The following is a 27,218-nucleotide window of genomic DNA, read 5'->3' on the forward strand; positions in this document are numbered from 1 at the left end:
TGTTTCAGTTTTTTACAGATGGATATCCAGTTATGCCAGCACCGTTTGTTAAAGAGACTGTTTTTTCCCCTATTAATGGACTTTGGGCCTTTGTCAAATATCTGCTGCTCGTAGGTGGATGAATTTATGTCTGGATGCTCAATTCTGTTCCATTGGTCTATGTATCTGTTGTAGTACCAGCACCGGGCTGTTTTGACTACTGTGGCAGTATAATAGGTCCTAAAATCAGGTAGTGTAAGGCCTCCCACTTTGTTCTTCTTCTTGAGTGATGCTTTACTTATTCTGGGCCTCTTCCCTTTCCATATGAAATTGATTTGTTTCTCTATCTCATTAAAAAATGCCATTGGAATTTGGATCAGGATTGCATCGTATCTGTAGATCGCTTTGGATAAAATTGACATTTTTCACAATGTTGAGTCTTCCTATACATGAGCAAGGTATGTTTTTCCACTTACGCAGGTCTCCTTTGGTTTCTTGCAGTAGTGTCTTGTAGTTTTTATTGTATAGGTCTTTTACGTCTCTGGTTAGATTTATTCCTAAGTATTTTATCTTCTTGGGGGTTATTGTAAATGGTATTGATTTGGTGATTTCCTGTTCAAAGTTCTCTTTGTTGGTGTAAAGGAATCCAACTGAATTTTGTATGTTTATCTTGTATCCTGAAACTTTGCTGAAATCTTCTATTAGTTCCAGTAGTTTTCTTGTGGATTCTTTGGAGTTTTCTGTGTATAAGTTCATATCATCTGCAAATAGAGATACTTTTACTTCTTCCCTACCAGTTTGGATGCCCTTTGTTTTTTTTCTAGCCTAATTCTTCTGGCTAAGACCTCCAGCACAATGTTGAATAAAAGTGGTGATAAAGGGCATCCTTGTCTGGTTTCTGTTCTCAAGAGGAATGCTTTCAAATTCTCTCCATTTAGGATGATGTTGGCTGTTGGCTTTGTATAAATACCCTTAATTATATTGAGGAATTTCCCTTCTATTCTTATTTTGTTGAGAGTTTTTATCATGAATGTGTGCTGGACTTTGTCAAATGCCTTTTCTGCATTGAAGTTTTTTCTTCCCCCCAACCTTTGCTTTCATTATTACTATTATATAACAATAAATCCCACTTGTCTGTCACTTTGTTGTACTGTAATGACTTGTGTGTTGCTGTGACCTGGAAGCTATGCCACCAGTATTTCAAATACCAGCAGGGTCACCCATGGTGGGGAGGTTTCAGCAGAGCTTCCAGACTAAGACAGACTAAGTAGAAGGACCTGGTGGCCTACTTCTGAAAAAAAAGTCCAGTAAAAACCTTATGAATAGCAGCAAAACACGGTGTGATATACTGCCAGAAGACAAGCCCCTCAGGTTGAAAGGCACTCAAAAGGCAACTAGGGAAGAGCTGCCTCCTCAAAGTAGATTTGACCTTAATGACGTGGATGGAATCAAGCTTTTGGGACCTTCACTTGATGATGTGGCATGACTCAAAATGAGAAGAAACATCTGCAAACATCCATTAATAATTGGAATGTAGAATGTAAGAAGTATGAATCTAGGAAAATTGGAAATCATCAGAAATGAAATGGAATGCATAAACATCAATATCCTAGGCATTAGAGAGCTGAAATGGACTGGTACTGGCCATTTTGAATCAGACAATCATATGGTCTACTATACTGAGAATGACAACTTGAATGGCGTTGCATTCATCATCAAAAAGAGCATTTCAAGATCTATCCTGAAGTACAATTCAGGATGGGATAATATCCATAGGTCTACAAAGAAGATCAATTAATAAGATTATTACTCAAATTTACACACCAACCACTAAGGCCAAAGATGAAGAAATTGATGATTTTTACCAATTTCTGCAGGCTCAATTGATCAAACATGCAATCAAGATGCATTGATAATTACTGCTGATTGTAATGATGAAGTTGGAAACAAAGAAGAAGGATCAGTAGTTGGAAAACATGGCCTTGGTGATAGAAACTATGCCACAAATTGCATTATAAAATTTTGCAAGACCAACAACTTCTTCATTGCAAATACCTGTTTTCAACAACATAAATGGCAACTGTACACGTGGACCTCACCAGATGGAATACACAGGAATCAAATCGACTACATCTATGGAAAGAGACAATGGAGAAGCTCAATATCATCAGTCAGAACAAGGCCAGGTCTCGACTGCAGAACAAACCATCAATTGCTCATAAGCAACTTTAAGTTGAAACTGAAGAAAATTAAAGCAAGTCCAGGAGAGCCAAAATATGACCTTGAGTATATCTCACCTCAATTTACAGACCATCTCAAGAATAGATTTGATGCATTGAACACTTATGACCAAAGTCCAGATAAGCTGTGGAATGACATCACAGACATCATATATGAAGAAAGCAAAGGTTCATTAAAAAGATAGGAAAGAAAGAAAAGACCAAAATGGATGTCAGAAGAGACTCTGAAACTTGCTCTTGAACATAGAGTAGCTAAAGCAAATGGAAGAAACAATGAAGTAAAAGGGTTGAACAGAAGATTTCAAAGGGTCACTTGAGAAGACAAAGCAAACTATTATAATTAAATGTGCAAAGACCTGGAGTTAGAAAACCAAGAGGTTAGAAAACCAAAAGAAATGCTCAACATTTCTCAAGTTGAAAGAACTGAAGAAAAAAATTAAGCCTCAACTTGCAGTATTAAAGGATTTTATTGGGAAAATACTGAACAACAGGAAGCATCAAAAGAAGATGAAAGGAATACACAGAGTGGTGACCCCAATCCCTTGGCCCCAGCAAGCCCTGTTCTTCTGCCCCTTGGGCATGGCAGCCCTGTCCTCTCCTCTTTGGGCAGCTGATCCGGTGCCATCCCGCCGGCGTTTGTGAAAGGGAGCCTCACACTCCAGAACCAAGTTTGTCAAGATCTGACTCTTTGAAATCTAGAGGCCATGGCCTCACCCTTTGAGGTGAAGCAGGCCGTGGTTCCACCCTACCCTTTGAGACCAAGACAGTTCGGCATCCTGCGCTCCTTGTCTCTTCAGCATCTGCTTCCTGGTTCCTTGGCATCTTGGCCCCTCAGGCCTCTTGGGCCAGCCTGGCATCTGCCCTGCTCAGTCAAGTGTTTCAAAGCTCTTTAGCTCCACCAATAAGTGCCTGGAGGCACCTCTCTCCTGCCCAAAGGCTCTCAGCTCTGTTGCTCCGTTGGTCAGTTCCTGTACTGTCTCGCACCAGTCTCCTGGTTCTGCTGCTGCCTTTCTCTGTCACTGCTTCTCACTGTCTTCACCATCTCCATTGTTAAGCTCTCCTCACTTTCTTCTGAGCCATCAACGTAACTGTCTGACGTGCATAATTCCACCAACAGTCTCTTCAAGGCAATCTAGGCTTTTACTGTTAGGTACCTTAAAATTCTTCCAGCCCATTCATAGTTTTAAAACCACTTCCAGATTTTAACTATCTGTTAAAGCAGCACCCCACTCTCAGTACCAAATTCTGTCTTAGTTATCTAGTGCCACTATTACAGAAATATCACAAGTTGATGACTTTAACAAACCGTAATTTATTCTATCACAGTGTAGGAGGTTAGAAGTCCAAATTCAGGTCATCAGCTCCAGGGAAAGGTATTCTCTCCCTGTCAGCTCTAGGGGAAAGTCCTTGACATCAATCTTCCCCTGGTCTAGGAGCTTCTCAGTGCAGAGACCCCAAGTCCAAAGGATGCCTCTGCTCCTGGTTCTTTTTGCTTGATGGTCATGAGATCCCTCTCTCTACTCACTTCTCTCTCTCTCTCCTTTTAACTCTTAAAAGAAATTGACTCATGATACAACCTAATCATATAGATGGAGTCCTGCCTCATTAATATAACTGCCTCTAATTCTGCCTCATTAACATCATAGAGGTTAGGATTTACAACACATAGGATTATCAGATCACAAAATATAGGACAACCACACAATACTGGGAATCATGGCCTAGTCAAGTTGACCCACATTTTGGGGGGACACATTTCAATCCATAGCATGTGGCAATCTGCTTCCATAAAGATTACAGCCTAGAACACCCTATGGGACAGTTCGACTCTGTCACATGGGGTTGCTATGAGTCAAAACGACTCAATGGAGCCTAACAACAACAAGGACAGGCACCCCTGGAAGTGAAGGCTCATATCTACTGTCAGCCACTCATATCACAGAGTCCAGGGCCACTTTGGAAAGTGCCTTAGAGCACTGAGATCCACAGGCAGCCTTCTTGTGATTGGAGTCAGGGGTGGTGTGAAGGTGGCAGAACTGCTGAGCCCTTTTTAAATTGGTCTTTAAGCAAATGAGGAAAGCAGCTCTCCAAAAGCCAGCCCATTAAGGAATTCACACTCAGAAGCTGTCCCATTGACATGCTTCCAGAGGCGTTTGGGGACTGGGCTAATGAACATGCAGCACTGCCAGTGGCTACTTCCCTGCAAGTCACATCACATCAAGGTGAGTTTTCCAAGACGCACGCACCTGGCCAGTCAAGGGAGCCAAAGCCCATCTGGTGAGTTTCGCCTCTATTTCTGGCAGCACGACATAATGAAGGAGGCTCCTTTGAGGAAAGCAAAGCATTTTTCCAGTCTGTCTCTCTGCCTTCTTTACAGCAGTGGTTTTCAAAGCCTGCAAATGCAAGTCCTCACTCTCTCATCCTTCTAGGAGATGGTGAGCATGTCTGTAGGCTTTCATGTTGGCATGGGACTATGGACTACTTAGTGAGAACTTAAACTGAGCTAACGAGGTTATTAAATTTTGGCATTCGTAAGTAAAAATAGAAACCCTGGTGGCACAATGGTTAAGAGTTTGGCTGCTAACAAAAGGTCAGCAGTTCAAATCCACCAGGTGCTCCTTGAAAACCCTATGGGGCAGTTCTACTCTATCCTATAGGGTCGCTGTGAGTCGGAATTGACTCCACGGGAATGGGTTTGTTTTTTTCGGGCGGGGGGTTTAACTAAAAATAGCTAATGATTAGAGTTTTCCCAGGAGTCTACTTCAGTAGCCACTGAAAAATGAGGGTGCCTCCTGCAGCCTGCCCATGCTACCCAGCTCCTGCTGTGCGTGCACTGCCTTGGAGGTAGCTGTACTCCAACAGTTTTGAGGAAGTTTGCTTTGTTATCACGGAGTCTTCCGTGCTATTGTGAGTTGGTAGGGTTTTCAAGAGCTGCTACTTCTGCTTTTTTAAAATAATAAAATTGTTGCTCATTTAGCTTCAATATTATCAATTTAGGGTATTATCAATTATTTGATTAACCCTAGGGTGTGTAGTAATATGTAGTTGCAGTAACAGTATTTTGGGACCGTAATTTTCCCAATAATTAAAGTTAATATTAATCATCTATATCTTTGTGCTAATTTACTTTTATAAGGACACTTAAATTGTAATGTGCTACCTGTGAATTTGTGCCACTTGAATAACTTGAACCTTCTGTCAAAGAACATGTAATAAAATCACTGAGTTATTTTAAGATGACAGGGCATTTTGCTTTAGCATATATAAATCAAACCAAACCAGCTGCTGTCAAGTCAATTCAACTCATGGCAATCCCAGGTGTGTCACAGTGGAACTGTGCTCCATAAGGTTTTCAAAAGCTGTGATCTTCTGGAAGTAGATTGCCAGGCCTTTCTTCTGAGGTGCCTCTGGGTAGACTCGAACTGCCAACCTTTCAGTTAGTAGCTGAGCACTTAACCATTTGCTCTACCCAGGCAGCCTTAGTAGAGATGGGCTCTTATATATGCTTGTTTTCTTCTTTTATAATGCTAAGAATCCACAGTATGCTTTCTTGTTAGCAACAAGTTAACAAGTTTACTACAATTTATTGATTTTGTTCGTCTCCAATTCTTTTTTATCCCTATCAGTTCTTATTCATCACTGCAAGAGGGGGCAGGTGGGTCATGGAGTCTTTTGCTTCACCCAAGTGGATGATGATCAGAAATGTTTAAGGACTTGAGAGGAGCACTGATGGAGAGGCCAGTACCTGGTGGTCCAGGCCCTCCCACCACTTCATTAAGCATAACAACTTGCCTCTAATCTGGGTCCACACTGGGTTTCCATGTTTGCAGAAAGAATCCTGCTGCCAAAAAATGTTTGAAGTCTCTGCACCATACTTTCCTGTTAATTCAAATGCAATAACCATTTAAAACAATGTTAGGAAATTCCATGAGGAAAACACTACCTTGTTAGTTGTGGGAATTGCTTTATTTTAAGAAAATAAACAAAGAAAAGAATAGTCAAAACAATGAAAAAAACAAAGGTGGAGCTAGGCACAAAAGAACAGTAAAGTTTAACTCAGTTCGATTTAACCTAGAAAAGCACCCACCTGAGCACTGGTTGAGGTTGGAATGGGGTAGAAATTCTGAGATGGATGATGTAAGATCAGATCCTAGATCTTTTGGGCCCAGACAACAATGAGAGAAGTTCTTAACTGACTATGACACTGAAAACAGAGATGCAAAGGGCATGGGGGGAGGGGTGATGTGAGGGATTAGGGAAGAAGCTTCTCCCCCAACCCTGGGCTTCCAGGGTTGGCATTTTTACTCAGTTGTTCAGCAGAAATTTACCATCGACACAGCACAGGAAAGACCAACTCAAGGGAAGGATACTAAGAGCCAGGAATTCCCATGTTCATCTTGACACCAAGGAAAGTGATCTAAGACAATGATTCTTAAACTTGATTGTACATACAAATCACCTAGGAGTCCTGTTTGAAAGCAAATTCTGAGTCAGTAGGTCTGGGGTTGACCTGAGATCCTGCATTTCTAACAAGTTCCCAGGGGATGCTGATGCTGCTGGTCAGATGACCAGACTTTGAGTAGCCTGGACCTCGTAAACCCACATTCCACTCATGTGTAAGTAATGCATCATAAGGCATTAACTTCTTTTACAAACACTGGTATTTGCCCACCCAGTATCTGTTCTTCTTCTTTTTTACAATCACAGCCTCAATTTTGTTTGGCAGGGCAATATACACAGCTAAAATTATTTCATCCCCCAGTATCCATTGTAGCTGAGATGGGGTGGGGTGACATAATTATGGCAAAACAGATGACGGTAAAACTCCCTGGAGAAGACATCCCCTCCCTTCCTGTTTAAAATGGTGAAATCTCTGAAGCAGGAGGTTTTTGTCTTTCTTCTTGGCTTTTAGTGTTTTGCACTTTTTCCTGCCTGAGACACGGCATGATTCCTGAAGGCACAGCATCTTACTACCATGACATTGACTCCAGATGGTGGAGCTAGAAGCTGCATCATAGGTCCTTCATACCTTCTAATGCCGTAGGTCCCTCATGATCTGCTCTTCTAATCCCTAAGGTGCTTACCTTCAGGTTTGCTGTTACCTGATGTTTCAATCTGGGTTTCCCAAGAAGCTGGTAGGAAGATGGGGTACAGGGAAGGAAAGGAAGCCAATAATGGTGTGTCATCAGACCAGTTACCACAGTGGGAAACTGGGGCTGAATCCCACTGCGGAAGTCAGGGCAACAGTACAGAACAGGTCAGAATTATCCCACCGAGGGGGAGGAGGCTGAGGTGTGCTTCCACCAAATCCCTTCCATCCTGCTTCTGTAAAGTGTTCATTCTCCAGCACTCTAGCTTGTCCTGCACACAGGCCAAGCATGTTCCCACAGCCCCCAAAAGCCCTAAGACCAAGTCAGGGGTATTGCAGCAGAAGTACGAAACTTGTAGACAGACATAGGTAGGGAACTGAAAGCATCTGCTTGCTACACCTGGGAAAACTAAATCTTGACCCTGTTACCCTAGTTAAACTTAATTATGATAACCACCTTAAAAGTATGCTGGTTTTAGCTGTACTCACCCCTGCACACAAACACAGAGTGCAATACTTACCACTAAACTATACATAGTATCTGTAGTGGAAGAATCCAAGGCAACATATTTTAGAAGCAGGAAGAGTTTCCTAGTAAACCTTAAAACACACTCTATAGGCAAGCACCTACTTCGCCAACAGGAGGAGCCAGTAGGCCTCTACACAATGTGAGGGTTTTGCTGTAACACCCAGAGCTTATAAATATGTTACTCACACAGAATATTTTCCCACTAGATTTTTTTTTCTTAGTTCTTGGGAAAATCAAAGAGATTTTCAATGAGTTCAAGAAAAAGGATTCTTTGGTAGGGAAAACTCCCATCCTTTTAAATGATTAACATCCTTATAAATGACCTAGAAGATGAAGTAAGAAGAAAGTTACTCAGAAGGGCACATGGTACCAAGCTGAGACAAGTAGAAATGTGAAGCAAGATTAAAAGAAAGAGTTCATAAATTTCTTGAATGTGGAAACTGTCAGAGACAGCACAGAGATCATCTTTTATTTTTGTCTAAGCCCTTTGCCTGACCTGGGAGAAGTGAGGGCCATATGTAGAGGGGAAGGCCCAAGGCTCAGGGTTCCACTCCACTGCCCATTCCTGACTCCTCTACTCTGCCTAGCACCCAGGCTATGGGCTGGCCAAAGCAAACAGACCAGAGATCAAGCAAGTCCAGAATTTCAAAGGTCACATGACTTCAAAGAAATCTTCAGAAAAAGCAGCCATCACTGACCAGAGTAGCTGCAATGATACAGCAAAGCTGCCTCAGCTGACCCCAGGAGTGAACTTGGGGGAGGCAGGGCCAGAGTCCTACCAGGATAGAAACACAATAAGCCAGGGTCCTGGAAGGGAAGGTGAGCAGCTTTCTTTGTAAAGAACTTTGGGAACTTTTCACAGCCTTAAATATTTCCAAACCAGGTTTCAACATAGCTGAAGGGTATACAATTAAACAAATGCTTTTACTATAGGAGAGTAAACATTTTGTTTTCTTTGTGTTGTACAAATCTCAATGACAGGATTGCCCCTCTCAAATCCCTGATGCAATCCCCCTGGGGTGGTCTTCATGGATTCTTTCCTGCATGTTTGTTGGCCCCTTACTTCACTTCTGAGAGTCTCAGTTTCCTTACTGATAAAATTAAATATATCTACCTAGTCACATCTCGAGGAGCCCTGGTGGCACAGCGGTTAAGAGCTTGGCTACTAACAATAAAAGGTCGGCAGTTCACATCCACCAGGTGCTCCTTGGAAACCCTATGGGGCAGTTCTACTCTGTTCTATAGGGTTGCTATGAGTCAGGATCGACTAGACGGCAACAGGTTTGGTTTTTTAATTCAAATCTCAAGTTGTTGCCAAAATCAAACCAGAAAGGATATCATAGACAAGCAATGGCTTATAACTGGAAATAAATGTGAAGTAGTATTATTATTAGCATTATTACTGCCACTCATGAATTGAATTGTGTCCCCCAAAAATATGTGTCAACTTGGCTAGGCCATGATTTCCAGTATTGTGTGGTTGTCCTCCATTTTGTAATTTGATGTAATTTTCCTATGTGTTGTAAATCCTAATATCTGCCTGTGGTTAATGATGCAAGATCAGGTTACTTTAAAGAGGATTAGGGTGAGATGCAACATCATTACTCTGATCACATCCCTGATCTGATGTAAGGAGTTTCCCTGGGGTGTGGCCAGTGTCAACTTTTATCTTACAAGAGGTAAAAGGGCAAAGAAGTGAACAGAGAGATAGGGACCTCATGCAACCAAGAAGGAAGTGCTGGGAGTCGACAGTGTCATTAGGACTCAGGATCCCTGTGCTGAGAAGCTCCTAAACCAGGGGACGACTGATGACAAGAACCTTCCCCCAGAACTGATCCCCATTGCCGCTGAGTCGATTCTGACTCATAGTAACCCTATAGGACAGAGTAGAACTACCCCAAAGGGTTACCAAGCGGCGGCTGGTGGATTCAAACTGCCAACCTTTTGGTTAGTAGCCAAATGCTTAACCATTGTGCTACCAGGGCCCCAGAACCCACAGAGAGAGAGAAAGCCTTCCCTGGGAACTGGTGCCCTGAATTCAGACTTCTAGCCTCCTAAACTGTGAGAGAATAAATTTCTGTTTGTTAAAGTCATCCGCTTGTGGTATTTCTGTTATAGTAGCACTAGATAACTAAGACACCCACTTAAGTGTGCCTGGATTTGTTGTTTAAATACTATCATTGCTGATACACAATGACTTGGATATGACAGTGTGGTGGTGAGGATTAAATGAGATAGTATGTATATAGACTTAGTACAATTCCTAGCACTGAATAAACACTCTGTGTGTGCTGACTATTGTTATTAGCACCACCATCCTCGTCATCACCATTATTACTCTCATCACCATCATCATCATTATCATCATGGCTGGTTCAGTTTTAATTATAAATGCCCCCAAATCAGTGAGCATTCTTTTCCTTTGATTCATGGGCATTTGGCTTCTTGAGCCAATCTCTGAACCACCAAGCAGCCATAGAAACTTGAGTAGTAAGGCCTTCTTTGATACCGTGGGACGTTTTTCTCCTCCAAGAAACAAATAATGAATGACTGAGAAATTACTTTGAAAACCAAATAGTACCCCCTACATATTGTTATTTCTTTTGCCTAGCTTTCTGTTTTGCTGACGGCACTCACACAGGTGTTGTCACCACCAAGCCTGGGGGAGATGTAAATCCTTAGGCTGAACTCGACCAGATAGCCCCTAGGCAGATTTTTCGTGAGCCCTGGAGCCAAAGGTGGTTTATCTGCCTTTGGACAAACCAGATACATCCCACCCCTCTCCCTCCCACAGACTCATAGCATTATAGAATGTAAGTGCTGGATAAGGCCTTAGTGATTAGTCAACCTTTCCATCTTATACATGGGAAAACTGGGGCACAGAAAAATTAAATGCCTTGCACAAGCATACACAAGAAGCAGGAACAGGACCAGAACCTATGTCTGCTTAACTCCCAACCCAGTGTTCTCCCCACTACCTGGTACCACCTCTTCTTGGAGTCAGATGGCACTGTGAGAGCCTTGGCAAGAGGGGTGGCCAAAAGACTGTTAGTGCAGGTGACAGAAGCCAAGAGCAGCTGGAAGTTAGCTGGCTCGAATGAAGATGAAACAAACACAGAAACAAGCCCCAGAACCAGGTACAGGCAAGCATGAGACAATGCAGGGATGAGTGGGCATGACTAACGGGTGAGTACAACAGATGGGACTCCAAACCCAGCTGGCAGTGACACAGAGTCAAGCTGCTTAGCAGTAATTACCTAGGAGCCAAACTCAGAGCTCACTGTGTCAGTGTCACCTGCTTCCCCAGGAAGTCTCACCATGACCTGGGGTGACCAGAGGTGGGGACTGGGCCCACCAGTTCTGAAACATAAAGGGCTGGCTTTGAATTCTGATGTTATTGTGGTGGTGCTTGTTCCAGCCTCACCCTTCTAAAGGGCCCAATCTGATTAAAGTATAGGTAGAGGCAGAAAAGCACAGGCTGGCAGTAACGACACCCAAAATCTGGGTGTTAAAGCCTGGAAATGTGGAGCAGGAATTTTTCTCTAAGCCCTGATACTGAGCAAATTATTCACAAGGGACTGAGGTTCCTCAAGAGGTGACAATTAGGAGAAACAGAATAAATAAATTCTTACTGAAAAAACTCAGTGAGAGCTGAGTTGGAATCAACTCGACCACAATGGGTTTGTTTGTTTTTGTTTTGTTTTTTGGTTTTAACTGAAAAGAAAGAAGATTCCTGGGTGGCGCAAGCAGTTTGCAACCAGCTGCTAACCCAACCAGCAGCTCTGTGGAATACAGACCTAGAAATCTGCTTCCATAAAGATTATAGTCAAGAAAACCCTGTGGAGCAGTTCTACTCTGTAACACATGGGGTCACCGTGAGTCAGAATTGATTCCATGGCAACAGGTTTGTTTGTTTGGTTTAATGAAAAGAAGTTTTCCCTTTCTTGTCCCAAGACTTATGTGTGCCTTTAAAAATAAATCTTTAAAATCCAACACTTTTCTTCTAAGCCAAATATAAAGATTCCTCACCATTATGTGAGGGACCAGGATTCCTGCCCATTGGTTTCCCCTGAGGATAATAAGAGCTTACCTTTACTGATATCAAGAGGGCATTTTATGCAGAAGATACAGTGTGTGTGATGGCACAAACAGCATCCCCTGATCACAGAAGAGCAAGAGTGGCTGAGCACACGCACGCGTCAGGAGCAGCAGCAGAAGGAGGAGGAAAAGCTTCCGAGGCCCTGCTACACTTTTGAGGAAGGCTGAGCAGATAGGAAGCCCAAAAGAGGTACAGTGTTCTGGGGGACCAAGCCATGAAGAGGAGGCCCTGAGGCGAGACAGAGCTGCAGCTTTTTACTCAGGTTGTAAACATTTTTGGATTATTGGATGCCTTTTCTCAATTCAGCTGGTCTGCATGAAGTTGTAAACACAACTAGTGAGTGGTGTGTGTGTGTGTGTGTGTGTGTGTGTGCTGGGTAGATGGGATGAAGGGGGAATCAAAATATTAGAAGAAGTAGAAAGGAATTTTTCTCTATCTGATTATCATGAATGAATTGTGTCCCCCACAAGTATCTGTCAACTTGGCTGGGTCATGATTCCCAGTGTTGTATAATTGTGTGCCATCTTTAAATCTGATGTGATTTCCTTATGTGTTGTAAATTCCATCGCTACAATCTAACAAAATGGATTAGCAGCAGTTATACTGATGAGGTATATAAGATTGGATAGTGTCTTAATCCAATCTTTTTTGAGATATAAAACAGAGAAGGGAACAGAGACACATGGGAACCTCATAGCATCAAAAAAGCAGTGCTGGGAGCAGAGCGTGTCCTTTGGATCTGAGGTTCCGGCACAGAGAAGCTCCTAGACCAAGGGAAGATTGATGACATGGACCTTCCTCTAGAGCTGATGGAGAAAGCCTTCTCCTGGAGCTGATGCCCTAAATTTGGACTTGTAGCCTACTGGATTGTGAGAGAATAAACTTCTCATTGTTAAAGCCATCCACTTGTGGTATTTCTGTTATGGCAGCACTAGATGACTAAGACACTGATATATTGGTAATTGACCATCTCCATGAGATCCCCTTAAAATCTGCCAAAATTGTAGGAGCAGAGAATCTTTCCCAATATTCCTTCAAAAAAAGAGGAATCAAAGGAAGAAGTGTCCAATTAGACTGCAGCAGCCCCAGGTTAATTGTGGAGTTTGCTGTATGAGGCCTCAGATTCTCCTTCTGAGGTCCCTCTCTGCTCCTCGGACACTAGGGACCCCATAGTCTCTCCCTATGTCCACTCCCTAGTAACATCATTGAATTTAGTGTTAAATGGATTTAGGGCTAGCTGATTCGTGGCCAGATAATCAGAACTCCCACCCAAGGCAGAAGCATACACCCTGGCACTATTGATAGAGGATCTTTCAACCTCTACTACCACATTGTCCTCCCTGTGGTGGGGTGGCGAAGGGGCTTACCACTGACTTCCAACAACCTCCCCCCACCATCCCACAGGTGCTCCTCTAGTGCAGGGGTCAGCAAACTATGGCCCTGGGGCCAAATCCAGCCTGCCACCTGTTTTTGTAAATGTTTTATTGGTAGATAACCATGCTTATTATACATTATCTATGGCCGCTTTCACGCTACAACAGCAGAATTGAGTAATTGTGGCAGAGACTCGATGGCCCACAAAGCCTAAGTTACCTACTATCGGGTCCTTGACAGGAAATGTTTGCCAGCACCTGCTCTAACGGAAAGGATGAGTTTTCTTACACTGCATGAAAATCTGTTCTGTTTGTCATAGTTCTCCCCTTAGAGTGCCATGGGAAGCTAACCTTCCCCAACAGGTGGCCCTAAACCCTCCTCCATCAGATCTCCCTATACCCTTCTCCATCTGACAGCCCTACATCCTTCTCCATCAGCCAGCCCTTTAATTATGTATAATCAGTGGTTGGGGTTTGCTCTTGGTTCTGCTTTCCCCAAGATGGAAATCCCTGCTTGTATGACAGAGGATGACTCATCTACACAGAGGCCTGGTTATGCTCTGCCTTCTGAGGAAGCTCTGCATTTCTCATGCCCTGCCTTATCCCTCCCCTACTCTGCCCCAGAAAACTTTGGGTTCTCAAACTTAAGTACTTAAACATATATTACTAGATATAGCTTGTATTTGTTCAACCATCAATCCCTTTTATGAAGAGCATGTCTGGTGAGGTTTGCTTTCCCGATTAATCAATTTATAGCCCCCAGGCGACTGCATAGGGTAGCAAGTAAATGTAGACAAGAAGGAAAAAAGTGTTCAACTCAGTTTGGCTAGATGTTAGAATCAATGACTGGTGTAGCAAAAAAAAAGTCCTTGCATACCACTTCTTTACCTTGACAGGTGAGTGAGCAGAGACCCAGAGAGCTTTTGGAACTTGCCCAAAGTCAGAAAACTGAGCAGTGATGGGATTTAGACCAGAACTCAGGAATCCTGACTCCAGGATCCCTCTTTCCACTGGGCTTTTCTCCCATAGGGTTAATTCCCTTAGATCCACAGTAACAATGCTTTGAGGGGCTTAATGAACATAATCTGGGAGGTGGGATGGAGGAGATCTTTTCTATGCCATGTTGTCCTAAATCCAATGTTTCCCTTCATCCCATCTCCCCACCCTACTCTCTGAGGCTCCAGAGTCAGGCCCAGGACACTCAGAAAAAAAATATCAACAATTATATAATTTATTGGAAGGAATACACAGAGTTACTGTAACAAAAAGAATTGGTCAACATTCTACCATTTCAGGAGGTAGCATATGATCAATAACTGATGTTACTGAAGGAAGGAGTTCAAGTTGCACTGAGGGCATTGGCAAAAAACAAGGTTCCAGGAATTGACAGAATATCAATTGAGATGTTTCAACAAACAGATGCAGCGCTGGAGGTGCTCACTCATCTATGCCAAGAAATTTGGAAGACAGTAACCTGGCTAACTAACTGGAAGAGATCCATATTTATTCCCATTCCAAAGAAAGATGATCCAACAGAATGCAGGAATTATCAAACAATATCATTAATATCAAACACTAGAAATTTTTTTTTTATTGTGCTTTTGGTGAAAGTTTACAGAGCAAATTAGTTTCTCATTAAACAGTTAATACACATATTGTTTTGTGACATTAGTTGCCAACCCTGTAATGTGTCAACATTCTCCCCTTCTCCACCCCAGTTTCCCTGTTTTCCTTCATCCAGCTTTCCTTTTTTCTGTCCCTTCCTGCCTTCATGTCTTTGCTTTTGGGCTGGTGTGCTCATTAGTCTCGAATACATGATTGAACTACAAAACACGTTCCTCACTTGTGTTATTGTTGGCCCTATAGACCTGTCTAACCTCTGGCTGAAAGGTGAACCTCAGGAGTGACCTCAGGATTCAGTCCTGGGGCCATACTCTTGGAGTTTCTCCTGTCTCCATCAGACCAGTAAGTCTGGTCTTTTGTGTGTGTGTGTGAATTTGAATTTTGTTCCACATTTTTCTCTTGCTCTGTCCAGGACCCTCTATTGTGATCCCTGTCTGAGCAGTCAGTGGTGGTAGCTGGGCACCATCTAGTTGTGCTGGACTCAGTCTGGTGGAGGCTGTGGTAGTTGTGGTCCATTACTTCTTTGGACTAATATTCCCCTAGTGCCTTTGGTTTTCTTCATTCACCTTTGCTCCAGCTGGGATGGGACCAGTAGATGTATCTTAGATGACTGCTCACAGGGTTTGAAGACCCCAGAGCTACTCACCACGGTTGAATGTAGAACATTTTCTTTATAAACTATGTTATGTCAATTGAGCTAGATGTCCTCCAAGACCATGGTCCCCAGCCCTCAGCACAGTAGGTCAGTCCCTCAGGGAGTTTGGATGTGTCTGTGAGGCTTCTATGACTTTGCCCTGCTCAAGTTGTGCTGAGTTCACCAGTACTGTGTACTGTTTTACCCTTCAACAAAGTTATCACTTATCTACTACCTAGTTAGTGTTTTTCCCTCCCCACCCCTCCCCTCCATTGTAACCATCAAAGATTGTTTCTTTCTATATGGAAACCTTTTCATGAGTTTTTATAATAGTGGTCTCATACAGTATTTGTCCTTTTGTGACTGTCTTATTTCACTCAGCATAATGCCCTCCAGATACATCCATATTGTGAGATGTTTCACAGATTCATCACTGTTCTTTATTGTTGCATAGTATTCCATCGTGTGTATCTGCTATAGTTTGTTTATCCACTTATCTTTTGATGAGCACTAAGATTGTTTCCATCTTTTGCTATTGTGAATAATGCTGCAATGAACATGGGTGTGCATATGTCTATTCATGTGATGGATCTTATTTCTCTAGGATATATTCCTAGGAGTGGGATTGCTGGATCCTATTTTATTTAGATTTCTAGCTTTTTAAGGAAGCACCATATCATTTTCCAAAATGGTTGAACCATTTTGCATTCCCACCCAGCAGTGCATGATTTCCAATCTCTCTGCAACTTCTCCAACATTTGTTATTTTCTGTTTTTTTTTTTTTTTTTTTACCAGTAATGTCTGGGTGAGATGGTATCTCATTGTAGTTTTGATTTGCCTTTCTCTAATGGCTAGTGACTGAGACCATTACCTCATGTCTCTGTTACCCACTTGAATGTTTTCTTTGGTGAAGTGTCTTTTCATATCCTTTGCACATTTTTTAATTGGATTATTTGTCTTTTTATTGTAGAGGTGTTAGGTTTTCCTATGGATTTTAGAGATTAGACCTTTGTCTGATACGTCATAGCCAATTTTTTTTTCCTAGTCTATAGGTTCTCTTTTTACCCTTTGGGTGAAGTCTTTTGGTGAGCCTAAATGTTTACTTTTTAGAAGATCTTGTTTAACCTAGGTTATCTTCTGTTGCTTGTGTATTGTTAATTATTCTTTGTATCCTGTTTATGCTATATATTAGGGCCCCTAATGTTGATCCTATTTTTTATTCCATGATCTTTATAGTTTTTGGTTTTATATTTAGATGCTTGATCCATTTTGAATTAAATTAGTTTTTGTGTATAGTGTGAGGTATGGGTCCTGTTTCATTTTTTTACAGATAGACATCCGGTTTTACCAGTATCATTTGTTAAAAAGAACATCTTTTCCCCATTTAATGGACTTTGGGCCTTTGTCAAAGTTCAGGTGGCTGTAGGTAGATGGATTTACATCTGGGTTATTGATTCTGTTCCATTAGTCAATGCGTCTGTCATTGTACCAGTACCAGGCTATTTTGACTATGGTGGCTATACAGTAGGTTCTGAGGTTAAAGAGTGTGAAGCCTCCTACTTTGTTCTTCTTCAATAATGCTTTAGTTATCCAGGGCTTCTTTATTTTACATAAAAAGTTAATTACTACTTTTTACACCTTGTTTAAGAATGCGATTGATATTTAGACTGGGATTGGATTGTATTTGTAGATCTCTTTGGGTAGAATTGACATTTTCACAATTTTGAGTCTTCCCATCCGTGAGCATGGTGTGTTTTTCCATTTATGTAAGTATCTTTTGGTTTCTTGCAGTAGTGTTTTGTAGTTTTCTTTGTGTAGGTCTTTTACATTTCTGGTTAGATTTGTTCCTAAGTATTTTATTTTTTTAGAGGCTGTTATAAATGGTATTGCTTTCCTGATTTCCTTTTCATAGTTCTCTTTATTGGTGTATAGGAATCCAACTGATTTTTGTATGTTTATCTTGTATCCTGCTACACTGCTGAATTTTTCAATTAGTTCCGGTGGCTTTTTTGTGGAATCTTTAGGGTTCTCTATGTATAATACGGGGTCCCTGGTGGCACCGTGGTTAGGAGCTCAGCTGCTAACCAAAAGGTCAGTAGTTTGAATCCACCAGCCACTCCTTGGAAACCCTGTGGGCTAGGACATTTTTTGTTGGAAGTTTTTTTTTTTTATTATTATCTTTTCAATCTCTTCTCTTGCTATGGGTCTGTTAAGACATTTTACCTCAGTTTTTGTTAGTTTAGATGGATAGTGTGTTTATAGAAATTTGTCCATTTCTTCTAGGTTTTCAAATTTCTTGCAATCCAGTTTTTCATAGTACTCTGTTATTATCCTTTTTATGTCAGTTGGGTCTGTTGTAATGTTCCATATTTCATTTCTTATTTGGGTTATTTGATTCCTCACCTGTTTTTCTTTTGTCAGTTTGGCCAATTGTTTGTAAATTTTGTTGATCCTTTTGAAGAACCAACTTTTGTTTTGTTTTGTTTTGATTCTTTCTATTGTTTTTCTCTTCTCTATTTCATTTATTTCTTCTCTGATCTTCATTATTTTCTCTCCTCTGGTGGCTGTGGGATTTTTTTTTTTTTTTTGCTGTTCTCTATTTGCTTGAGTTTGAGTTGTTGGTCTAACATTTTGATTTTGTCCCTTTCTTCTTTTCTGATGTCTGTGGCTATTGCTATAAACTGACCTCTGAGCATTGCTTTTGCTATGTCCAAAAGGTTTTGGTATAATGTGTTTTCATCCTCATCTGATTCTAGAATTTTTTTGATTCCATCTTTGATTTCTTCTATTACCCAGTGGTTTTTAAGCAAGGTGTTATTCAGTTTCCATGTATTTAATTTTTTTTCTTGCTCTTCCTGTTATTAATTTCTACTTTTATGGTATTGTGATCAGAGAAGATGCTTTGTATTATCGCAATATTTTGGGTTTCATTGAGGGTTGCTTTGTGGCCTAATACGTGGTCTATTCTGGAGAATGTTCCATATGTGTTGGAAAAGAATGTATACTTTGCTGCTGCTGCGTTGAGTGTTCTATATATGTCTATGTGGTCAAGATGGTTGATTGTGGCCCTTAGATCTTCTGTATCTTTGCTGAGTTTCTTTCTAGATGTTCTGTCCTTTACCAAGAGTGGTATGTTCAAGTCTCCTATTATTATTGTGGACTGTCAGTATCTCTTTTCAGTGCCATTAGAGTTTGTTTTATATATATGGGAGCCCTGTCATTGGCTGCATAGATATTTACTATTGTTATGTCATCATGGTGGATTGTCCCTTTAATCATTATATAATGTCCTTCCTTATCTTTTATGGTGGATTTTCCCTTAAAGTCTATTTTATCTGAGATTAGTATTGCCACTCTTGCTCTTGTTTAGTTGTTGTTTGCTTGATATATTTTTTCTATCCTTTGATTTTCAATATATTTGTCTTTTTTTTTTCTTTATTATGCTTCAGGTGAAAATTTACAGCTCAAGTTAATTTCTCATACAAAAATTTATACACATATTGTTTTGTGACATTAGCTGCAATCCCCACAATGTAACAGCACACTCCCCCTTCCAACCCAGTTTCCCTGTGTCCATTCAACCAGTTCCTGTCCCTTCTTACCTTCTCATCCTACTTTTAGACAGAAGCTGCCCATTTGGTCTCTTATATCTGATTGAACTAAGAAGCAAATTCCAGTCATGTATTATTTTTGTTTTATAGTCATGTCTAATTTTTGTCTGAAAAGTGGGCTTCAAGAATGGTGTCAGTTCTGGGTTAACAGTACATCCAGGGGCCATAGTTTGAGGGGTTCCTCTAATCTCTGTCAAACCATTAAGGCTGGTGTTTTTATGTGAATTTGAGTTCTGTTCTATATTTTTCTCCTGCTCTGTCTGAGACTTTCCGTTGTTTTCCCTGTCGAGGCAGTCATTGATGGTAACTGGGTACCATCTAGTTCTCCTGGTCTCAGGCTGGTGGAGTCTCTGGTTCATGTGGTTCCTACCCTTGGGTAATATTTTCCTTGTATCTTTGGTTTTCTTCATTCTCCTTTGCTCCATGTGGGATGGGACCAATTGATGTATCTTAGATGGCCACTCCCAAACTTTTAAGACCCCAGACACCAATCACCAAAGTGGGATGTTGAGCATTTTCTTAATAAACTTTGTTATGCCAATTGACCTAGATGTCTCCTGAAACTATGGCCCCAGGCTCCAGGCCCCAGCCCCAGATCCTCTGTCCCTCAAAGTCTTTGGATGTTGTCTTAGTCATCTAGTGCTTCTGTAACAGAAATACCACAAGTGGATGGCTTTAACAAACAGAAGTTTATTCATTCACAGTCTAGTAGGCTAGAAGTCCATATTCAGGGTGTCAGCTCCAGGGAAAGGCTTTCTCTACTGGCTCTGAAGGAAGACCTTTGTCATCAATCTTCCCCAGGTTGACAGGACGCACTCTGCTTCTGGTGCTGCTTTCTTGGTGGTACGAGGTCCTCCTCTCTCTCTGCTCACCTCTTTCTTTTATATCTCAAAAGAGATTGGCTCAAGACACAATCTAACCTTGTAGATTGAGTCCTGTCTCATTAATTTAACTGCCACCTATGTCATCTCATTAACATCATAGAGGTAGGATTTATAACACATAGGAAAATCACATCAGATGAAAAAATGGTGAACAACCACACAATACTGGGAATCATAGCCTAGCCAAATTGATACACGTATTTTTGGAGCACACAGTTCAATCCATGACAGATGTGTCCAGGAAACTTTTAGCTTTTGCTTTGGTCCAGTTGTGCTAACTTCCTCTGTATTGTGTGTTGTCCTTCCCTTCACCAAAGTTGATCCTGTCTACTATCTAGTTAGTGATTTCTCTTTCCCCTCCCTCCTCACCCTCGTAACCATCAAAGAATGCTTTTTTCTGTTTAACCCTTTTCTTGAGTTCTTATAATAGTGGTCTCATAAAATATTTGTCCCTTCATGACTAATTTTACTCAGCATAATTCACTCCAGATTCATCCATATTGTGAGATGTTTCACAGATTCATCGTTGTTCTTTTTTCTTGCATAGTATTCCATTGCGTGTGCATACCACAATTTGTTTATCCATTCATTTGTTGATGGGCATTTAGGTTGTTTCCATCTTTTTGCTATTGTGAATAGTGCTGCAATGAACATGGGTGCGAATATGTCTATTCCTGTGATGGCTCTTATTTCTCTAGGATATATTCCTAGGAGTGGGATTGCTGGATCCTATGAAATTTCTATTTCTAGCTTTTTAAGGAAGTGACAAATCATTTTCCAAAGTGATTGTACTATTTTACATTCCCACCAGCAGTGCATATGAGTTACAATCTCTCCACAACTCTTCCAACATTTATTATTTTGTGTTTTTTGGATTAGTGCCTGCCTTTTTGGGGTGAGATGGTATCTCATTCTAGTTTTGATTTGCATTTCTATAATGGCTAATGATCGTGAGCATTTCCTCACGTATCCATTAGCCACCTGAATGTCTTCTTTGGTGAAGTGTCTATTCATATCCTTCGCCCGATTTTTAGTTGGATTATTTGTCTTTTTGTTGTTGAGGTGTTGCAGTATCTTATAGATTTTAGAGATTAGACCTTTATCAGATATGTTATAGCCAAAATGTTTTTCCCAGTCTGTAGTTTCTCTTTTTTACTCTTTTGGCAGTCTTTGGGCGAGCATAAGTGTTTGATTTTTAGGAGCTCCAAGTTATCTAGATTCTATTCTGGTATTTATGCTTTATTAGTTATGGTTTGTATACTATTTATGCCTTGTATTAGGGTTCCTAGTATTGTCCCTATTTTTTTCTTCCATGATCTTTATCATTTTAGATTTTATATTTAGGTATTTGATCCATTTTGAGTTAGTTTTTGTGTATGATGTGAGGTATGGGTCCTGTTTCTTTTTTTTACAGATGGATATCCAGTTACGCCAGCACCATTTGTTAAAGAGACTGCCTTTTCCCCCATTTAATGGACCTTGGGCCTTTGTGAAATATCAGCTGCAGTGGCTCATAGGTGGATGGATTTACATTTGGTTTCTCAATTCTGATCCATTGGTGTATGTGTCTGTTTTGTACCAGTGCCAGGCTATTTTGACTATCATGGAGGTTTAATAGGTTCTAAAATCAGGTAGTGTGAGGCCTCCCACTTTCTTCTTCTTCTTCTTCTTCTTCTTCTTCTTCTTCTTCGGTAATGCTTTACTTATCCAGGGACTCTTCCCTTTCCATATGAAGTTGGTGATTTGTTTCTCCACCTCATTAAAAAATGCTGTTGGAATTTGGATCGGGATTGCATTGTATCTGTAGATTGCTTTGGGTGGAATTGACATTTTCACAATGTTGAGTCTTCCTATCTATGGGTATGATAAGTTTTTCCACTTAAGTAAGCTTCTTTTGGTTTCTTGCAGTAGTGTTTTGTAGTTTTCTTTGTATAGGTCTTTTATGTCTCTGGATAGATTTATTCCTAAGTACTTTATCTTCTTGGGGGCTATTGTAAATGGCATTGATTTGGTGATTTCCTTTTCGAAGTTCTCTTTGTTGGTATAGATGAATCCAACTGATTTGTGTATATTTATCTTGCATCCTGACACTTTGCTGAAATCATCTATTAGTTCCAGTAGTTTCCTTGTGGATTCTTTGGGGTTTTCTGTGTATAAAATCATGTCATCTGTGAATAGCGATACTTTTACTTCTTCCTTACCAATTTGGATGCCTTTTATTTCTCTTTTTTGCCTTATTTCTCTGGCAAGGACCTCCAACACAATGTTGAATAAGAGTGGTGATAAAGACCATCATTGTCTAGTTCCCATTCTCAAGGGCAATGTTTTCAGTCTCTCTCCCTTTAGGATGATGTTGGCTGTTGGCTTTGTATAAACGCCCTTTAATATGTTGAGGAATTTCCCTTCTATTCCTATTTTGCTGAGACTTTTTATCAGGATGGGTGTTGGACTTTGACAAATGCCTTTTCTGCATCAATTGATAAGATCAAGTGGTTCTTATCTTTTGTTTTATTTATGTGATGGATTACATTGATTGATTTTCTAATATTGAACCACCCCTGCATACCTGATATGAATTCCACTTGGTCAGGATGAATTATTTTTTTGATATGCTGTTGAATTCTATTGGCTAGAATTTTGTTGAGGATTTTTGCATCTATGTTCATGAGGGATATTGGTCTGTAATTTTCTTTTTTTGTGGTGTCTTTATCTGGCTTTGGTATCAGGGTTATGCTGACTTTATAGAATGAGTTCGGGAGTATTCCTTCATTCTCTATGCTCTGAAATACCTTTAGTAGTATTAGTGTTAACTCTTCTCTGAAAGTTTGTTAGAATTCTCCAGTGAAGCCATCTGGGCCAGGGCTAATTTTTTTTTTTTTGGTGGGGAGTTTTTTTTTTTTTTTTTTTTTTTAAATAATCTTTTCAATCTCTTCTTTTGTTATTGGTTTATTTAGTTTTTCTACTTCAGTTTGTGTTAGTTTAGGTAGGTAGTGTGTTTTTAGAAATTTGTCCATTTCCTCTAGATTTTCAAATTTGTTGGAGTACAATTTCTCATAGTATTTTGTTATGATCCTTTTAATTTCAGTTGGGTCTGTTGTGATATTGCCAATCTTGTTTCTTATTCAGGTTATTTGCTTCCTCTCCTGTTTTTCTTTTGTAAGTTTTGACAATGGTTTGTCAATTTTGTTGATCTTTTCAAGGAGCCTTCTTTTGGTCTTGTTGATTCTTTCTATTGTTTTTCTATTCTCTATTTCATTTATTTCTGCTCTTATCTTTATTATTTCTGTTCTTCTGGTGCCTAGGAGCTTCTTGTGCTGCTCTCTATTTGTTCAAGTTGTAGGGTTAATGTTTTGAATTAGCCCTTTTCTTTTTGGATGTGTGCATTTATTGCTATAAATTGATCTCTGAGCATTGCTTTTGCTGTGCCTCAAAGGTTCTGATAAGATGTGTTTTCATTCTCATTTGATTCTATGAATTTCTTTATTCTGTCCTGGATTTCTTCTATAACCTAGTAGTTTTTAAGCAAGGTGTTTTTCAGTTTTCTTTTTTTTTTTTTTCTGGCTGTTTCTGTTACTGATTTCTACTTTTATGGCATTATGGTCAGAAAATATGCTTTGTAATATTTCAATGTTTTGGACTCTGTTAAGGCTTGCTTTGTTGCCTAAAATGTGCTCTATTCTGGATATTCCATGTGCATTGGAAAAGAATGTATATTTGGCTCATATGACCTCATATGTCTACGAGGTCAAGTTGATTGATTGTGGCATTCAGATCTTCCGCATCTTAAGTTTTTCTCTAGATGTTCTGTCCTTCACTGAAAGTGGTGTGTTGAAGTCTCCTACTATTATTGTGGAGGTGTCTATTTCTCTTTTCAGTGATGTTAGAGTTTGTTTTATGTATTTTGGAGTCCTGCCATTGGGGGTGTATGTATTTATTATGGTTATGTCCTCCTGGTGTATTGACCCTTTAATCATTATATAGTGTCCTTCCTTATCCTTTGTGGTGGATTTTGCCTTAAAGTCTATTTTGTCAGAGAGTAATATTGTCACTCCTGCTGTTTTTTGGTTTTTGTTTCCATCCTTTAAGTTTTAGTTTGTTTGTGTCTTTGAGTCTAAGGTGTGTCTCTTGTAGGCAGCATATAGATGGATAGTTCTTTTTAATCCATTCTGCCACTCTCTATCTCTTTATTGGTGCATTTAGTCCATTTACATTCAGTGTAATTATCGATAGGTATGAGTTTACTGCTATCATTTTGATTTTTTTTTTGTGTGTGGTGTTGACAGTTTCTTTGTTCCACTTAATTTTCTATGGTAAGTCATTTTTCCTTATGTATTTTCTTTTCATCTTTTTCATTACTGTTGACTTTGTGTTTGCTGAGTCTTTATATGTTTCTTCTTTTTTGTTTTTATCAGTAGGTTTGTTAGCTTCCTTTGTGGTTACCTTAAAATTTGCCTTTATTTTTCTAAGTTCAAACCAAACTTTTATTTCTTAATATCACCTTAACTTCCTTTCCAAATGGAAGTTCTATGACTATACTGTTTATTGCTTCGATTTTGTTTTGATGTTGTCATCATTTACATATTGACATCTTTGGTTCCCTATTTTCAGTCTTTTAGCTTTTACTTGTTTTTGCAACTTCCCTATCTGAGTTGATAACTCCTTGAGCTTTCGTGTGTTCTAGTCTTGGATTATTGTCCGATATTGTTGGTTCTCTAACTGGAGGACTCCCTTTAATATTTCTTGTAATTTTGGTTTGGTTTTTACAAATTCTGTTTATGTGGAAATGACCTAATTTTGCCATTGTAGTTGAGAGACAATTTTGCTGGATATGTAATTCTTGGCAGGCAATTGTTTTTTCCTTCAAGGCTTTATATACATCATCCCATTGCCTTCTTGCCTGCATGGTTCCTGCTGAGTAGTCAGAGCTTAGTCTTATTGGTTCTCCTTTGTAAGTGAATTTTCTGCTCTCAAGATTCTATCTTTGTCTTTGGTTTTGGCAAGGTTGATTATGATATGTCTTGGTGATTTTCTTTTGGGATCAACCCCGTTGGGGTTTGTTGAGATTCTTGGGTAGCTATCTCCTCATCTTTCATGACATCAGGGAAGTTTTCTGCCAGAAAATCTTCAACAATTCCCTTTATGTTTTCTGTTATCCCTCCCTATTCTGGTACTCTGATAAAAGATTTTTCCTCTTGATAGTGTCCCACATGATTCTTAGGCTTTCTTCATTTTTTAAAATTCTTCTTTCTGATTTTTCCTCAAATTGATGTTAAAGGATTTATCTTTAATTTCACTAATTTTGACTTCCATTGACTCAATTTTGCTCTTATGACCATCTACTGAATTGTCTAATTCTGAAATTTTATTGTTAATCTTTTGGATTTCTAGCTGCTGTCTCGCTATGGTTTCTAGCAGCCTGTTAAATTTGTCATTTTGTTCTTGTATTGTTTTCCTGAATTCCTCTATTGCTTTGTTTGTGTGTTCCTTGGCTCATTCTGAGTTTTGCCTGTCTCCTTCCTCTTCTCTTGGAGAGCTCTGTATATTAGTCTTTTGAATTCTATCTCAGGTAGTCCCATTACCTTATCTTCCTCCAGAAAGTTTCCTGGTTCTTTATTTTGGTCACTTCCTGGAGACATTTTGACCTGCTTCTTTATCTGATTCAGTATTGACTATTGTCTCTGAGGCATCAACAAGTTATTATATTTATTTATTGTATGTTGTTTACCGTGTCCTAACTTTTTTGTTGTTTTGTTTTGATATGCTCAAGTAGGCTGGGCACGTGAGCTACTTTGGTTATTGGTTCTCATGACCTGTCTCCAGGTGGTTAGAGCAGATGCTAGGTGTGTGACCCCAGGAGTCTGTTCACTTTTTTTGTGTGGGTGCGGCACAGTTGTCCAGGTCATCAGTCACCAAGTGTGTGGTGCAGACTCTCACCTACAGTCCTAGATGGGCAGGGATGTGCAAGGGTGTTCAGAGCAGGCACAAGTATCTGGCTTCAGTAGAGGGCTATGTGCAGAGCAAGGCAAGGGACTGATGGCTGCCCCAGGTGCCTGGGTGGAGGGTGTGTCCCTGTCCCTTAGAGCACATAGTGGGGGTGGTATTGCGTCTGTCCTTGGGCACCCTGTGCTGTTGGCTGGAGGACTGTGAGGCATTCTCAGGCCCCTATTGTGGGTGACTAGATGGAGTGGGTGGTGCCAGCAGCCCTTAGACCCCTTGTATGGGTGAGTGAGACCTGCGCTTAAGGAGAGCAGTGTCAAGTGTCACAAATCTGCAGTTCCCCTTTGGCTGCTGTAGTTGAAAATGGGCTTCCAGTGTAAGCCCTGATGTTTTATGCTAATGAGGGCATGTGGTATTGAATTGGCCCACACAGGTCTAGGCAGGGGTGAAGGGTGCTGCAAGCCCGTGGACCCCTTATGCCAGTGCCTATGCAAAGGGGCAGGTCCTCCTGACTCACCCTGGGTTCCAAGCTTAGGTAGCATGGCTTTTTGTTTGGGTGCAGATAGCCCTGAGTTCCTGGCTTAGGAGGTATGGCAGTTGTTGAATACTGCTGGACTGGAGTCGGAGTGGAGTGGGATGGGGGGTGTTGAGGAGAAGGAAGTGCTTTTCCCCTGTGAAACTCTGGAGGGGAGGTGTTATTTTGCCCCTACGCAGTAGGTTAGACACTTGCACTTAATTTTCACAGGTCCAGTGCCACTTCCACCCAGCTCTGGAGGCATGTGCAGACTCACCACCCAGCCTCACCTGAAGTGGTGAGACACATTCCAAATGCTACTGCTTACCTCAGCCCGAGAGCTGGCTGCCCCAGCCAGCAGGGCACCAGGGACCTCATGACTGGCACTTCTCTGATGCTTTTGAATTGTCTCTCCTTCCCCCTGCTGTTCAGTCCGACTCTTCAGTTTTGTCTTTGACGATCAGGGCTCTTAGACTGTCATATATAATTGATTCACTTGTTTTTTTGGGGTCTTTTTTGTAAGAGGGACGACAGGAAGTGTCTGGCTATTCCATTATCTTGGCCCCACCCAAAATATCTACGTCTTTGCATCTAAGGTGTGTCTCTTGTATACATCATATTGATAGGTACTGTTTTTTTTTTTTTAATCCATTCTGTCACTTTCTGTCTCTTTATGGGTGCATTTAAGCCATTTACATTCAGTGTG

The sequence above is a fragment of the Trichechus manatus genome, unplaced genomic scaffold, assembly GCF_000243295.1.
Source record: "Trichechus manatus latirostris isolate Lorelei unplaced genomic scaffold, TriManLat1.0 scaffold00052, whole genome shotgun sequence".
In the NCBI taxonomy this organism is placed as follows: Eukaryota; Metazoa; Chordata; class Mammalia; order Sirenia; family Trichechidae; genus Trichechus; species Trichechus manatus.